Consider the following 17578-nt stretch of genomic DNA (forward strand, 5'->3'; position numbering starts at 1 on the left):
CCCATGCAGCCTTTCAGGGCACTGATGCTAAACTGATAGATTAACACATACTATGAGGGGAATGGCAAACAAAGCTTATCAACATGTACATATATTATAACTGGGGCCTTGGATGCCTCGACACAAATTTTTCCAATGGTGGAATTTCAGCAGGCAGAGAATCTGGGATCTTATCCTAGAATTCCCTCAAATCACAATAAATCTGTCTGGGGGAGGGGTGATCCAGCCGGGATGAGTGATAATATAAAAGTTTAAAGTTTGTAAAACACTTTATATACTACACATAGAAAAAGTCAGTAGTGCTTCATGAAAAGTAACTTTCCCAAAACAGAATCTATGGATTCCCTCTTCCCCAAGCTCCCAGGCAGAATATTGCCTTCCCAGTCTCTCTTCTAACCATCATTGTTACATTACTCTGTCAACTCAAACTAGCTACCTTAGAATTACTTTCAATTCCCTCTCTTTTATCTCACCCTCATCTCCATCTGCATCCCCAAATAGTTTCCACTATGGCTTCCAGAATCATAGCAACTGCCTTCTTATCTAGAGCCTCTCCTGTTGTTGGTGACCAATATGATTCAAATCCTGGAACAGCAGGAGACAACTGCCTGATGTGTGATTTTGGCAAAGCAGGCACAACACTTAGTTCTGGATGCCACAGAATTCTGTTTTTCTGCTCATAGAGAATTATTTTGTGAGAATTCAAATCTCATGAATTACAATCATGAGAATACCTTTTTCTTGGTGATATAGGGACTGTCACCAGTCATCCTCATCACCCCCATTAACCTGATTGCTGAACTATGATCAGCAAAATGTAAAAGCATTCTGGTTGAATACACTTTAGTAGTAAAAAGAATGGGGAGCTCCATGCAAGAAGTAATTAAGCAACCTTTAAACCATCAGACAAATGACTAATAAGGTACTCCTGAACAACAGTGGTTTAAAAGCCTAGATTCAAGGAAATGAAACCTTAAAAGGGGAAATGAGCCTTGATATTACTAAAGGGAGAATGTAGTTTGCCTTCTTCAGACAATCAAAATCCAATGACATTCAAGTGACAAATCCCATATTTTTCATACTACTCTACACAATGTAATCGTAAAATTTTGTAACATTTCTGAAAATAACTTGGCAATATACAGTAAAAAATTCTCATCTTTCCTCTACCTTCCCCCTCATCCACTGAGAAGGAAAGACATATGATTCCCATGACACATATGACATCAGGCAAAACATATTGCTACATTAGCCATTCTGGGGAGGAAAAAAGCAAGAAAAATAAAGTGAAAAAAATAGGTTTCAATATGCACTCAAGAATTCATTAATTCTCTCTGTGGAGGAGAAAAGCATTTTTCACCATGAGTTCTTTGGAATTGTTATGGATCACTGTATTGATCACAGGAGTTACATACCTATTATATTTATTCAAGTGAATCTGTGATCTCATCCTTCCAATGCAGGTTGAAACCAAATCATGTCTTCCCATCCTGGGAAGTCTTTGTCCATGTTTTCCCATTCACTGATCATAAAAGGTAAGCAGAGTTTCTAGACAGTTTAAAAAAGTGTTGAATTCTTAGTAGCCTTTACTACCTTCCTTCATATTCTTAACACCATTATTAATGAAGGAGAAGGATATGGCACAGACTGGAGGGCCATTTTGTACTTTGTTTGTTTGTTTCATGGGTCATCATGGCCAAAAAAAATAAATAAAAAATTACCCAGTGGCTAGGCCCCTGGTAAGAAGTCTCTGTACTTAGGTTAATTCTGAAGCTGATTTACTGTAATAGGAAAATAAAACAAAATAGAAACAAGTGTTATGAAAGCCAGTTTGACAGAGTTAAAGTAGTACTCATGGAATCAAAAGAACTGGATTCCCATATATTTTATAACCTTCCTAGCAGTGGAATATTAGGCAAATCAATCAACCTCTACTTCTTCATCTATTAAATGAAGATAAAACCACTTTCATTTCCAGACTCATGGGGTTGTGAGAAAAAGTGGTTTGCAAGCCTGAGAATACTATAAAATGAATTAACAAATTTCAGCCTAACAATATAATAAATTATTATTATATCATTCAAATTCCAAGTATAAGAAACACTAAGAAACATGAAAAAAACCTGTGAAATAAGAAAGTATTGCATAGAGAAAAGCAATCTAGTATCAGTCAGAATTCCTGAATTCAAATCCTGACTCAAATCATTTATAACCCATGTAATCTTGGATAAGTCACTAACTTCTATAACCTTGGTTAGCCTTCCTTTTCTAACCTATAAAATGAGGGATTTAGATTTAGTAATCTTAGGGTTTTTTCAACTCAAAATCTATGCTCCTATGTTGATTTTTTTGTTTTGTTTTGGCTGAACTATTATCATTGATACATAGCTGGAGTATGACTCCTGTGCTCAGGTGCAAATGGTAATAAATATTAACTGGGAAAAGTTTAACAAAAATAAATAAAAATACAACACAACATAGATTCCTATTTGATTTTGACATCACTGATAAGGAATTCCCAGTTAGAAAATTCTCTCCACTAATTGTTGCTTCGTCATTTCAGTTGTGTCCAACCCATTTGGGGTTTTCTTAACAAGAATACTGAAACAGTTTGCCATCTCCTTCTTATAGATGAGGAAACTGAGGCAAACAGGGTTAACTGACTTGCCCAGGGTCACACAGCTAATAAATGTCTGAGGCTGGACTTGAACTTAGATCCTCCTGATTCCAGGCCCAGTATCCTATCTACTGCATCCACTAGCTGCCCTCCACTAGTACATCTATTCTGACAGTGCATCATAGATTTAGAACTGGAGGAGACCTTCAAGATTTTCTAAGCCAAGTCCTTCATTTTGAAGTTGAGGAAACTAAAGGCTAGAAAGCTTAAGAAATTTGTCTCTGTTGTACAAGTGGTAGAATCTGAATTCAGGTCATTTACTCTAAAGCTACTATATTTTCAGTTGTACCATCCTAGCTTTATCAAGTTGTCCAGGATAGTTTAAGTCACTTGCCCAGGGCTCTCATTCAGGGGTAGACTTCATTCCAAGTTTTCCTGACTCCACAGCTCTCTATTACTTCATTTTGTCAACCTGCCTCTCATATAGGGGCAAACTCATATAGACTGACAGTTACTATACAGTACACACAGATAGAGGATAATTTAAGTATATATCTTATTCTTTTTATTCTTTTGTTAAAGTTTATGTTCTTTATAAAAATAAGCTCTATTCATGTGATTTTACTTGGAGTTTGTTATTAAATTAAGTGTGTTCCCGTGTCTGTTTTGGTTGAAATGGTTAAGACCTAAAAGTTGTCTCATCAGGAGCTCAGAGGTGACCCTGAGTGCTCAAAAGCTGTGCCAGCAGAGCATGAGCACTAGCAAGTTCTTCAAAATTGGAAAGGGCAGGTGTGGAGAAAGTCAGACTGCAAAGACCATCCTGACTAACCTTGGAGAAGCTTTGCACTAGGTTAGCCACACAATGAGGCATTTTTCATCTAAGGTAACACTCAAGGCCATTTGATAAATGGATGCTATCTATGGGGAGGTAAATTGATATCTTTCTAATAATGTAGGTGTTACTAAATTTGTAATTAAAACAACTTTTAAAAAATAACCTTATCAGGAAAATGAGCAGTTCTTATGCTAAAAGAAAAAAAAAGGTTCAATTTGGCTCCAAGAGATTATGTTTAAATTACAAATTCAAGGGATTGTACATAAATTAATGCAATCTTATACTAGGCTGTGCTAGAGATATGTGGTTTAATGGAAATAGCTCTAAACTAAACATCTTAATGAATTGCAAAGCCCAAAAACACAGGAGTTAGAGGAGGAAGAGGTCCATGTGAACTGCAATTGTGACAAACGACTCATAGAAGAGGTACAGCTGGAATTGGACTGTGATGGATAAACAAGATATATATTGGTGGAGAGGAAAATGGGAATCAATTTAAATTTAGGTGAGACAGTGTACAGTTTAGTGTCTTTGGGGCTATAATTGCAACTTGATATTCAGAATGACTGAATTAATTCATAGCTTCACCATTAATGAATTATTGTACCTGCCTTCCCACACCCCCTCCGAGAATTACTCTTCTCTTATGTCATTTTTGCCAATCTGATGGTGTAAGCTAGAACTTCCGAGTTGTTTTAATTGGCATTAGTCTTGTTACAGATGATTTGGAGTATTCTTTTATATGATTATTGATACCTTGTATTTTTAAACTGTCTGCTCATGACCATTGACTATTTTTCTGTTGGTGAATGTTTCTTATTGATCTCAGACTTTTATTGGAGAAACTAGCTGCAAAAAATTTCCCCAGTTAACTACTTCTTACATAATGGCAATTGTAGGGTATGTTTGAAAGAAAATGAGATGACTTAATTGACCAAGAAAAGAGTAAAGGAAGGCAAGACAGAAAAAAGTAAATAAGTGCCAGACTGCAGAGTTTAGATTTTACTGTACGGGTGTGACCATGTCATTTGTATGCTCAATACTCTCCAGTGGCTTCTTATTCCAAGAGGATCAGCTCTAAGTCCCAATCTTAACACTTTTTACAATCTGGCTCCAATCTACTTTGCTAGCTATATAATACATGACTCCCCTGCCTCCTTAGTAAATGCTTGTTAATTGATTGATTAACTTGTAGTCAGACTGGTTATCTTCCAGCCCTATTTTCCCAACCTCCATTCCACTGCATAGTGACTATTCTTCATACCTAGAAGGAGTCCCTTTGTACTTGTGCCTCATAGAATTCTAATTTCCTTCAAAGCTCAGTTCAAATGCTACCTTCTGGGTTCTACCAAATTCTTTTTATGACAGACATGGTGCTGATATCTAAACCAAGAAGAGCCAAAACAGAGAAAGAAAATTAAAAACCAATTTCCCTAGTGAATATTGATGCAAAAATCTTAAAATATTAGCAAAGAGATTACAACTATTTATCACCAGGATAATACACTATGACCAAGTGGTATTTATACCAGGAAAGTATAGCTGGTTCGATATCAGGAAAACTATCTGCATAATTGATCATATCAAGGACAAAGTAATATGATTACCTCAATAGATGCAGAAAAAGCATTTGACAAAAATTCATATGCAAAAATTCATATACACGAATCTTTCCTGATTCCTCCTCCCCAGAGCTGCCAATACCTTCCTTCCAAAATAAGTCACAGTATTTATCTTATATGTATTTTTTTTTTTTGCTTATATATTTACACGTTGCCTTCCTTCAATAGAATTTAAGTCCCAATACAGTTTCACTTGTGTCTGCTTGAGAACAGTGGCCTAGCAGATAGTCGGTGCTTAGTAAAATCTTGTTGATTAAATGATTCTGAAATAGGGAATGATTGGAAGTTTTTTAATTGCAACGAAGTAATCAAGAGATACTTAAGGAAAATTAACCTGGCAGTGATGAGTAAAATTGATTCAAGAGGTAAAACACTGAAGGCAAAGAGATGATACAATAGTTCTAAAATGAGATGAAAAGAGCCAGAGTAAGGGTAGAATCCAAGGGGAAGGGAATGGCTGTGAGAACAATGCCTAAGGGAAAGGTTCTTGTTGATTGCCTGAATGTAGCATGAATGAAAACTTACCTGGATTTCCATTGTAGTCATACTCAAAATTAGACTTTCAGAAACTTTCCTGATTAACCCCATCTAATCCTGATTCTGTGTCCCATCCCATCACTTAGGTCTTTGCAATACAAATTTTACATTATGTCAATTTATTGCTTTAAAAGTCTTCCTAAGGGGCAGCTAGGTGGGCAGTGGATAAAGCACCAGCCCTGAAGTCAGGAGGACCGAGTTCAAATTTGATCTCAGACACTTAACACTTCCTAGCTGTGTGACCCTGGGCAGGTCCCTTAATCCCAACTGCCTCAGCAAAAAAAAAAAAAAAAAAAAAAAAGTCTTCTTAAGTACTTTTCCTCCAAGGAAATTGTTAACACACACACACACACACACACACACACACACACCCCAATAGGAACCATGTAAAGTCAACTAGGAATATGTTCAGTGGCTGAGAAAGGGCAGGCATTGGTAGACCTAAGCCAAAGGAGAGAAGTGGTCAGTTGGGTCCTCCCATACCATGGAGAAGTGAGCCCTGAGACATCAGCGACATGATGACAGGATCTGTGCTGTAGGCAAGGTGGGAACAGTGGTATCACCTGGCACTGCGGACTGGCAGGAGAGGCTGGCAGAGGCCATGAGGAAGCAGCACCCCTCTTCATGTCAGCACCAGGGGGTAAAGTCCCTGGCCTCCCTCTGCTAGCCACAACAACACGTAGGGCAGGGCTACACATCAGGACCCTGGTAGAAGGCATTTGACAGTCTTCTAAACAAGGGGAATTTTCTTGGAGAGGGGGAGTTGAGAGAGAGAAAGACAGAGAGAGAGACAGAGACAAGAGAGAGACAAAGAGAAGGAGGGAAGGAGAGAGAGACAGAGACAGAGACAGAGATAGAGTGAGAGAGAGAAGTAGAGAGAGACAGAGAGAGACAGAGAGACAAAGACAAGATAGAGACAGAGAGGGAGAAAGAGAGAGAAACAAAAACAGAGACAAGAGAGAGATAGAAATAGAGACAGAGACAAGAGAGATAGAAATAGAGACAGAGACGAGAGAGAGAGAGACAGAGACAGATGAGACAGAGAGAGACAGGGAGGGAGGGAGAAAGAGACAGAGACAAGAGAGAGATAGAGAAAGGGAGGGAGAGACAGAGACAAAGAGAAAGAGACAAAACACAGAGAGACAGAGAGAGAAACTAGAGACAGACAGAAAGAGAGCACAAACCCCTATTTAATTTGTCTTAACAAAAAGGATGAGGAGCAGCTACATGTAAGGGATAATTAGGTGAATGAGAATCTATTAGACAAAATGACTCACTAACAAAGAGCAATTGCATAACATTGGATTAAAAGCTCAGACCAAAGGAAATGGAGTTTTAATAGGGAGATGAATGGTGTTGATGTATACAGAATAAAAATTTTTTAAACTTAATACAAATGAAAATCAATGGTAAGCTCAAATGATCATCTCCATATTTTTTCTATTTTGTCATATATAAATTTAGAGATGGCATGAAAGGGAGGTAGAAAAGGCAGGAGGGAAATCTCTTAACTTGATATTGGGAATAAACTGGACAAAATCATTAAGATCAAGGGTCAGAGAGATCTGATCACGTCCAGGTTCTGTCACATTCTACCTATGAGACCTTGCACAAGGCTACAGTGAAAAGACAATCAGGCCACACGTGCAAAGTGCTTTGGAAAACACAGGGGTATGATCTGCATTAGAAGAGGCCCAGCTTTTAGGAGTAAGGAGTTGTTCCTCTGACTCTCCTCAGACCACCTCTGGAGTATCGTGTCCAGTTATGGGGCCATCATTTAGGAAGGGTACGGATAAATCAGAGTCATACAGCAGAATGATGAAGGGCCTTGAGTTCATGTTGCAGGAACTTGGGATTTTCAGCCTGGAAAAGGGAAGGTTATCACAGACCTGATAGCCGTCTCCAGGTAAGGACTGTCATGTGGAGGAGGAGGAATGAGATGTGTTCTGTTTGACCCCAAAGGTGGGAACCAGGAGCAGTAAGTGGGAGGTACAAAGAGGCCGCTTTACCTTGATCTGGAGGAAATCTTCCTTACAATTAGACCTGTCCAGATAAGGAATGGGCTACCTCTAGAAGGGGAGGGTGACCCCTGGGACAAGCTGGATGAACATATGTCATAGTGAGAATTCTTTAGGGAAAAGGATTAGACTAGAGGGGCTGCTAATGTCCCATTCAACTTTGAATTCTCTGATTGTGTGATGACTGGACATATAAAATTTTGTTCTCTGTTTCTTCAATAGATGGCAAATTCTCCCAAGAGCCATACAAAATCTGTACAGGAGAGGTGAGAGGTGGGGCTGGGGGGAAGAGAAGTTCAAGACTGATTTTAGAGTCTAGTCAGACTGGTTGTCTTGTTCCTCTACGAGCACAATACAGATATATCCACATTCACAGGAACACCCCAAGGCCTGATATAGTATCATTTAGCTGCAATAACTCATTCAAACACACCTTAGGCTGTGAGAATCCTAGAACATCAAAGCTGAAAAGAACAGCAAAACATCATCCTGCCCAAATCTTTCATTTTACACACGGGGAGATTGAAGCCTGACTGTGAGAAATGATCTGATAGGAGAAACATCTTGCTTTAGTGGAAAGAGCATTCAAGGGGGAGCTGGGAAACATAGATTCTTACCCCAGCTCTTCCTCCTGGGAAGAGTAACACTGGTCATGACCCTTCACTTTTTGGAGCTTTTAGCAATTTTCTCTTCTTTAAAAATGTGAATCCTAAGATACACCCTACTGTGCAGAATTATTGGGAAGACAGAGTTTTAAAAATTGTAGATCTATACAAATATAAACTATTATTACTCAAATAAAAATGAGGTTTTTCAGATTATGTTCCTGAGTATCTTTGTGGCCACAGTAGGAACATGCTGGTCACTGCTGGTGAGGAAGAAATATTCCCTATTTTCATTTGTCTCACATTCCCATTGCCCTCAGAGAGTTTAAAATCTAGTTAAAGAGCCAGTATTGACATCCTTTCTTTCTCCCTTCAGGCCATATGATGCAGAAAATTTTCTTCATTGGTGAAACAAGGCCAAGAAGGACTGTTGAGTGAGATAGAAGGAAGCTCAGAGAATTAATTGAGTGAGTCATTCAGTGAATTAAATTAAGGAGGGCAAGCTAATGTCTTCTCTCTGGCAAAGATGCAGACAGTTAACAACCCCTCCTGTGAGATGGAAGAAGTGGTTAAATTTTAAAGTGAGAAAGACTCTTCAGGGTCCTACCTCATTTGACATATGGGGAGATGAAAGCCCAGAGAGGGAAAGCAATTATAGCAGAGCTAAGATTCAAATCAAATTCAATGGGTTTTCCCTTTATTTCCCCCCATTACACAATGCTCCCAGATGTACCAATTAACTGACAAAATGATTTTCCTACAGAAAAACCTATATACATAATAAATAATTTTGGTGGGGGTTAAGTGACTTGCCCAGGATCACATGGCTGGTAAGTGTCTGAGGTCAAAGTTGAATTCAGGTCCTCCTCCTCCTGGGCCAGCTGCTCTATCTACTATATACCTAATTGCCCCTATAATAAATAATGTATTTAAATCCTTCTCATTACCAAGAGGACTCCCCCCCCCCAGCTTATTAAAATTGAAAGGATGTTTTGTATAATTCTCATCTACTTAAACTAAATCTATAAATGAAAGTTGCTTTCTTCTCAATGGCCAAAATAAATCCCTGTTTATATTGAGAAAAGGAAAAAAAAAACATTTGGAAACAAGTTACTTACCAGCTGTTTGACTGAATTCAACAGGGAAGGCTAGTAATATTGGATTCATGATACTAATTCATTGTCAAGAGCTGTTCAACCATCCAAATACCTCCCTAGACAAAGCTGAGAAGTTTATTGCCATTTTAACCAATTTAGAAAGTGCCTCTATAACTGTAAATAATTTTTATGTACTTGTAAAGGGAAAAAGAGACCAAATGAAACTCTAAAATTTCATTTTTTCCACTTGCTGATACATTAGAAGGAATCCCATTAAAAGACAGGAATTGCTGGGTCAAGGTTTTAAAACAGTCTCCAAGATTTATTGCCAGAGAAAGGACCCGTTTAGCTTTAACTGATACTTGTAGAGAACAAATCCTGTTTTTAGAGATTAGATTTTTCCTCTCCATTGCATGGCCCAGGAACCAGGGTGTCTGACAGCAGCGTTCATGATTTATGTGCATGTTTATTAAACTCAGCACTTCATTTGATCATGTACCAGTCAATACCAAAGAAACATCCTTATCCTAATGAAAAATGATGAGCTAAGAACTTATAGTGAATATGTAAGAATCACCAAAAAAAAATGTATCTTGTTATAGATGACAGAAGTTATTTAACATGAAAGTAGATAGAGTGGATAGAGTAGGTGGATCAGTATGGAATCAGGAAGACTTGAATTCAAATCTAATCTCCATTTCCTCAACTATAAAATGGGAGTAAAATAGCACTTACCTCTAGAGGCTGTTTTTAAGATCAAATAAGATACTATTTGTAAAGTGCTTAGCCTAGCTCTTGGTACGTATAGGTACTAAATAGATGCTAGCTACTATTATTGTTGTTGTTATCATTCTATACTTTTGAGGTTTAACAGGACCTTAGAGATGATCTTAGTTCAGGGATCCTGGACCTCTTTTTCACTTTGATGAAATGTAGGGACCTTTTCTTTAAATATGTAAAATAGAATAGGTTTACAGAAGCAATAATATATTGAAATAGGATTATCCAAACATTTTTAAAAGAAGTCATCAGACCCCAGATTAAGAACACTTGTCTAGTTCTCACTTTACAGAGAGGGAAACTGAGGCTCAGAGGGGAGAAATTTCTTTGGAAGGTTACACAATTCATTTGACCTCTTGGATCCAGCCCAATGTTCTCCCTATTATGCCATGTGGTCTTTGCCATACCATCATATAGATTGACAGTTACACAAGGAGAAGACTCTAAGTATATATCTTATCCTTTTTATTCTTTTGTTAAAGTTTATATTATTTATAAAATAAGCTCTATTCATATGAAGAGGCCCTCAAAAATACACACACACACACACACACACACACACACATATACATACACAGAATTCAGTTCATCACAGAGATGAACATACAATAGAGTTACTGAAATTTAATTAAAATAAAACGGGGCGGGGGGGGGAGGAGGCAGCTAGATGGAGCAGTGGATAGAGTCAGGAGGATGTGAGTTCAAATCTAGCCTCAGACACTTAACACTTCCTAGCTATGTGATCCTGGGCAAGTCACTTAATCCCAATTGTCTCAGCAATAAAATAAAATAAAACCCAAGACACTATCCTGGTACAGAACAGAAAGTCTGGAAGAAGTTTTTTTCTTCTTTTTTGGGGGAAGCAATCCAAAGTGTCATACAGCAAGAAGTGATTGTGGAATTTGAATTCAGAGCCTCCCAACTTCAGGTCTGGTGCTTGATGCATTGTATTACCTAGCTGCCTTATAAAGGTCTTTTAAAACTAAAATAGAAGTTTATATTTATCCTAGCAGCAGAAGGGAATCTCTTGAGGTGGTAAAGGAGGGGAGTCGCACGGTCAGATCAGTACTTAAGGAAAATTTCTTTGGCAGCAATATGTACTCAATGTTTGGTAGGAGACTTAAGACACAGAAAACAGGTAGGAGATTATTGCAGTAATTTAGGTGAGAGGTGATAAAGCGTCTGAATTGTGGGGGTAACTAGGTAAGTAAAAGGAAAGGGTCAAATGCAAATGATGTTGTAAAGACAGAAATGACTACTGAAATTTATGGTCCATGTAGTGCTCATTTGGCAATTCATCACATATTGCCTCGAGCCATCTCTTGGCCTATTCCTCTCTTACTTAACCCTTGTAATTATTGCTTAACTTTTCATAGATTCACCTAGATTGTAAGCACCTTCAGGGCAAGAGCTAGATCATAAATCTTGCTTATCCCCACAGAACTGAGTGCCACAGTAGTCCCTCAGTATGAGAATATATGATGGATCTGTGATTTTGTTGGCAGGAGGACCACCACCAACACAAATAAAAACTCATAGATGACTCCAAAAATGTGAGGGAGTTTTCGGGGTCTCAAAGCACCTGAGCTGCAGAGTTTGCAAATATCAGAAGTGGAATTTGAACCCAGATCTTCCTGACTTCAAATCTATTCCAAGGCTGCCTTTGGTTACTCCATGAATATATTAAATATCCCCCAGTGAGAGTCTTAAAGGTTATCTTCTTTGACACTTCTGATTATGGGAGAATTAAAACTCAGAAATATGAAGGTTCTAAGGTCACATATGGAATTAGTGGTGCATGACAAACAAATAAATAAATTGCATAAAATAAGTAGACACACTGAGTAAAGTTTTAAAATGTTCCTCTTCTGTTCTGTCCAAGTTGCAATGGAATTTGTTGTAACACAGTTTGTCCTGTACAAACACAGCAATTTCAGTTCAATAGAGAGAATACCTCCAAATCTTGGTCTTTTTTGCCTTTCAAAGGGTAGAGAGATGCTTATCTAAACCCCAGCTTCTTAAACTGGCTCATGACTCTACATGGAGTCTTGTAAGTGAATGTGGGAGTCACAAAATTATTATTTATTATCCGCAAGTGTTTGATTTGTATACCTAATTTATATACCTATATACCCAGGGTCATGTAAAAATTTCTCAGGCAATAAAAGGTCACAAGTAGAAAAAGCTTAAGAAGCCCTGATTTAAATTATGCCCCTGACCTAGGACTAATAAGTAAATAGCACCTACTGCCAGAGATAAAGTCCAGCCCCCTTCAGCCAAAGTTCAATTTCCTCAGGGAGAAGCTATGACAAACATGATGCACGTGTCAGTATTTAACACCAGCAATTTGAAGGAAAAACACATGGAAATGAAAATTGAGTTTTTATCAAATGTCTCTGTGAAAAAAAAATTAAGTTTCACAAATTCAGACTCCACAGTCCTTTTGCATTTAATAACTGTTTAATTTAAATTCAGAGTAATAACAAATATAGACAAGAACTGGACTGAAATAGAGGCTAATAGCGTTAGTCACCTCCCCTCCAAAAAAGCTAATTGAAACTTTAAAAACTGATTCAAATTTATAAGAAAAATGCTATTCCCTAATTAATAAATGACCCAAGGTTATAAACAGGCAGTTCTTAAGGAAAGAAACCCAAAAGATCTATGGCCACATGAAAAACTTCTCAAAATCAGTAATTAGAAAAATGCAAATTAAAGCAATTCTGATATTCTACTTCATAGCCATCAGAATGGAAAAGAGGACAGAAATGGGAAAATGCTCCATGTTGGAGGGACTGTGGGGAAACAGGCACACTGATGTACTGTTGGTGAATCTGTGGATGGGTATAACATTCTAGAAAACAATTTGAAATTACACAAAATGACAGGAAATAATGTATATGTACCCTTTTACCCCAGCTATACCATTATTGGGCCTAAACCCAAAAGAGATACCCAAAAAACTGGAAACTAAGACAATAGATAACAATTGAGCAATAATTGCTTAAGTTTTGGTACATGAAATGTGCTGAATTATCATGCCACAAGAAATGAGAAAATACTGGTGATTTCAAAAAGACATGGAAAGACTTATATGAATTAATGCAAAGGGACATAAGCAGAAACAAAAGAAATTTTTCTAATGTCACACCAATGTCATAAAAATGAACAGTTTTAAGAACGTATACAGACTAATGATGAATGAAATTCGTGGAATGTAGAGAACAATTTATACAACAACAACAGCCCTGTTAAAACAACTTTAAAACCTATAAAATCTATAATTAACACAGTATCCATTCATGATTTCAAAGTAATGATGATGAGAGATATTGTCTTACAGAGATATGATTAATTTAGGGTGTAGAACAAAACTTTTTTTATAAACCCACTGAAGAAATTTGTATTGCTTAACTATACATATTTGTTACAAGGAATGTTTCTTTTCTTTTCTTAATGGAGTGGCTATTGGTGGGAAAGAAAATAGATTTATTAATTTTTTTAGAGAGAGTTGAGGAGTACTACAAATATGGAATGTTGCATGCACTTTCAGATGAGGTCACTGCATTTTTATTTTTACTTAACTTTTATTTTCCTACAAAAGACCTCACATGAAGTAGGAGTAATCTGTAAATATATATAATTTGAAAACAAAACACATCAATACAACCTTTTAAAATTAAAAAAAAAAATACAACTTTAGTTGCGTATAGAAGCAGAATGTCCAAAATGAAGGGAGCAATGGTTCTATGGTGCCTTACCCTAGTCAGGCCAGAGCATTGTGCTCAATTCTGGAAACCACATGTGAAGAGAAACACTTAAAATCTGAAGCCTATTCAGAGGAGGGTCACCAGGATGTCAAGGGATCCAGAAAAGTCATTTCAAGAGCAAATTAAAAACATTTGTCCAGGGGAAGAGAGCACTTCAAGGAGACATGATAAATGTCTTCAAATATTTAAAGGGCTGTCACATAGAAAAAGGATTAGAGTTATTTTGTATAGCTACAAAGGACAAATCTAGAACCAGTGGAGAGAAGTTCTAAGGAGGAATTAAATGATGCAATAAAATGAAGAGTTAATGAAGAGTAAATGACTCAGCATGATTTCTAACTATTAAAGCTGTGGAAATAAAGGAATGCTTATGAAGTAGTGGCTTTGCCATCACTGGAAGCCTTTGGGCAAAGGCTGGATGAGTACCTAACAGAGCTATTGTAGAAGACATTCCTGCTTCAGGTGAGAGGTTAGAAGAGAGGATCTTTAGGTCCCCCTCAAGGCTATAAAACTTATCACTCTATAATTTAGACAATCTTCTGATCACTAGAATTCATGTGGTTTGACTGCATGTAGTTGAATACCTTGAACCAAATTATCTTTTGGCATTCATCCTGCCATTTCACAAGAATCTAATACCATGTCACATTTGCTTCTGTCTCTGTTTCTTTCTGAATTTCTGTCTCTCTGTTCTAATCTCTGTCTCTCTGTCTTATCTCTTGTTCTTCTTCCTATTCTTCTTCCCTCCCTCCCCCTCTCTCTCATTTCTCTTTTTGTCTTTGTCTCTATCTTTGTCTCATCTCTTCTTCTCCTTACTTCTCTCCCTTCCTCCCTTTTTCCTCCTTCTCTCCCTCCTTCCTCTTTCTTTCTCTGATTTTTCTTTTTTGTCTGTCTCTATGTGTGTCTCTCTGTGTCCCTATCTCATCTCTTCTTCTTCTTCCTTCCCTCTCTCCCTCCCTCTTTCCCTCCTTCTCTCCCTCCTCCCTCTCTCTTTCTGATTTTTTCTTTCTGTCTCTGTCTCTTTCTGTCTCATCTCTTCTTACTTCCTTTCCTCCTCCCCTTTCCCTCCTTTTCTCCTTTCCCCCTCCCTCTCTCTCTCTCTGATTTCTCTTTGTCTCTGTCTCTATCTCTTTGTCTCTCTGTCTCATCTCTTTTTCTTCTTCTTCCCTTTTTGTCTCTGTCTCACCTCTTCTTCTTCCTTCTCTCTCTCCCTCCCACTTTCCTTCCTTCTATCCCTCCCCCTCTCTCTTTCTCTGATTTCTCTTTTTGTCTCTGTCTCTCTCTCTCTATCTCTCTCTCTCTTCTCCACCCCCCACACACCAGTACCACATCACACCAGTAATTGGTTTGCTCAGCCACAGACCTCTCTAATCAATAAACCGGACACTCACCTCTTGCTTTGGACCAGTCAGCCAAGTTGACTTTTCCCCAATTCTTGTAAAGAGTTTTGCAGACCCAAGCTTTCCGATCAGCTGTCAGTGAGTCAGGCGCTCACACTCAGTCTTGCCTTGGCTCCTTTTCCAGCTCTACAATGACATTCAATACCAAAGGAAAATGATTACTCTGTGCCCAACTTTTAAAACTGCTTATCTCAGGCAGTCCTGGCTTGGGTTTGACATGGAGGCTAGGTTTGTATATTCAGTAATTAAACTTTTTCAACTACAGCATAACTTTGGGTGGAACCGTCACTCACAGATTGTTCCCAAGACAATACAATCAACAGAGCCAGAAATATCAGTTGTACCAGTTGCACTGTTCTGTAAGGAGCACACAAACCCACTCTCTGGGTTCTGCTTTCCTTATCTGTCAAGTAACCTCGCTATCTTACAGGACTCTAATGAGGATCAAAAGAAAGTGCTTTGAAATCTCTTAATCTCCAAAAACTGAAGTGAAATTATCTTTTCTAGAATAATTCTTAAGGCAAATTCCAGGACAGTCTCAAGGGAAACTCATAGATTATGTATTTGGTTTTGTTTTGATTGGGAATTACTACACCAAAAAACTGATGTCTCCTCGCCATGGAGAAAAAATGCTAAATCAGATCCCTTCATCCCTTCCTTTTTCTTTTCATCAATCTTCTTTCCTTTTTTCTCTGCCTTCCTTATAGCTCCACTTCTTTCTCCTCTCCTTTTTCTCCCTTAATACTTTTGTCCCTTTCTTTCTTCATTCTCTTTTCCTCCCTTCCTTCTCTTCACTTTATACTTCCTTTCATCTTTCCTTCCTTCCCTTTTCCCTTTTTCATTTGTGACTCTCCTTCCTTTCCTTTACTTCTTTCCTCCCACTTTTCCTTCCCTCTCTTCCTTCATTTCATCTTTTTTTCTCTCCTTCCTTTCCCTTTCTCTCTGCCTCTTCCTTTTCTCCTCTTTCTCTCCTCCCCTCCTCCTTCTCCCTGTCCCAGATATATTTCCTTTTCTGCACAGGAAGAAATGCAAACATGAATCAAGAGGCCACCATGAGTCACTGAAGAATTTTTTTTTGCTACATTGTATTAGAAGGAAGTGATGTCATACCAGTCAAAAAGCAAGTCATTTTGAAAATAGGAGTTTCTCTTAATTCTTTCAGGAATGGAGAAAACTTCACCTACACTCCATCTTTTTGTCCCACCCAAAGTGAAAAAATGAATGTTAATGATAATTTCCCCAACTCTATTTTGGGAATTCATAAAAATGCTGACATCTATATTCTTTCTACGTGGCTATCTACAAAACACATAGGGTCATATCTCTGCAGGAATTTAATTGTGAAATACTATTTCCACCTATTGTCTGTCAGTCAATTCAATTCAATAGATATTTATTAAGCCCTTACTATCTATAAATCCTGGTGATAAACTATGTATGTCTGTTGGCCAAGAATTATCTTCATGAAGTCTGAGGGGGTTCATCATTAGACTGGCTGCAATGTGATGAATTCTCAGCCTTAGAAACTCAAGAAGACCATCTATTAGTCTAGAGAAGAACTATGATATAGGACTAGAGGAAGTGCATAACCATGGAGTTTATATAGGACACCAGGGGGAATGTAAAGTACTATCAGACATGGTCTTGAGGAGCTTATAATCAAGTAGGGCAGGTAAGACACATAACAGTAACTGCAATACAAAGGAAGAAATAACAAAGACTATTAAAGTTCATAGAAAAATGGGAGGAAGATAGATGATAGCTAGATAGGTAGATAGGCAGACACATAGATAATGTGATAGGTAGATGGAGGTAGATAATAATATATAAAGGATATATATGGGTAATATATATGTAATAAATAGGTGATTGATGGGAGAGAGAGAGATGGAGAAATGAAGACAGAAGGAGAAAAAGAGAGAGACAGAGACAGAAACAGAGAGAGAGAGAGAGAAGGGGAGAAAGAGAGAGGAGAGAGAGAGGAAGGGGAGAGAGAGAGAGAGAAAGAGAGAGAGAGAGAGAGAGAGAGAGAGAGAGAGAGAGAGAGAGAAGAGAGACAGAGAGAAAGAGAGTGTGAGAAAAAGAGAGAAAGGAGAAGAAAGAGAGACAGAGAGAATGACAGACAGACAGAGACAGAGAGAGAGAGAGAACATTTATTAAACACTGTGTTGGACACTATTTAATAATATTGAATAATAATACTGTAGACTGAGAGTACAATTAAAAGCAAGTGAGAGGACTACATGATGATGCAGTGGATAAAGCCTGGCACCAGAGACAGGAGGACCTGAGTTCAA

At 37.8% G+C, this 17578-nt stretch overlaps 1 protein-coding gene across 5 annotated transcripts in view; it reads right to left on the reverse strand.

Moving 5' to 3' along the window:
• RALB (RAS like proto-oncogene B) overlaps positions 1-17578 on the reverse strand; it is a 103222-nt gene that overhangs the window by 72721 nt on the left and 12923 nt on the right. For all 5 annotated transcript variants that reach the window (XM_023499165.2, XM_031959943.1, XM_012544675.3 and 2 more), the window contains exon 2: positions 15273-15407. The gene's annotated coding sequence lies outside the window, so the exon portion shown is untranslated. The remainder of the gene's footprint in view (positions 1-15272; positions 15408-17578) is intronic.

The sequence above is a fragment of the Sarcophilus harrisii genome, chromosome 3, assembly GCF_902635505.1.
Source record: "Sarcophilus harrisii chromosome 3, mSarHar1.11, whole genome shotgun sequence".
Taxonomy (NCBI): domain Eukaryota; kingdom Metazoa; phylum Chordata; class Mammalia; order Dasyuromorphia; family Dasyuridae; genus Sarcophilus; species Sarcophilus harrisii.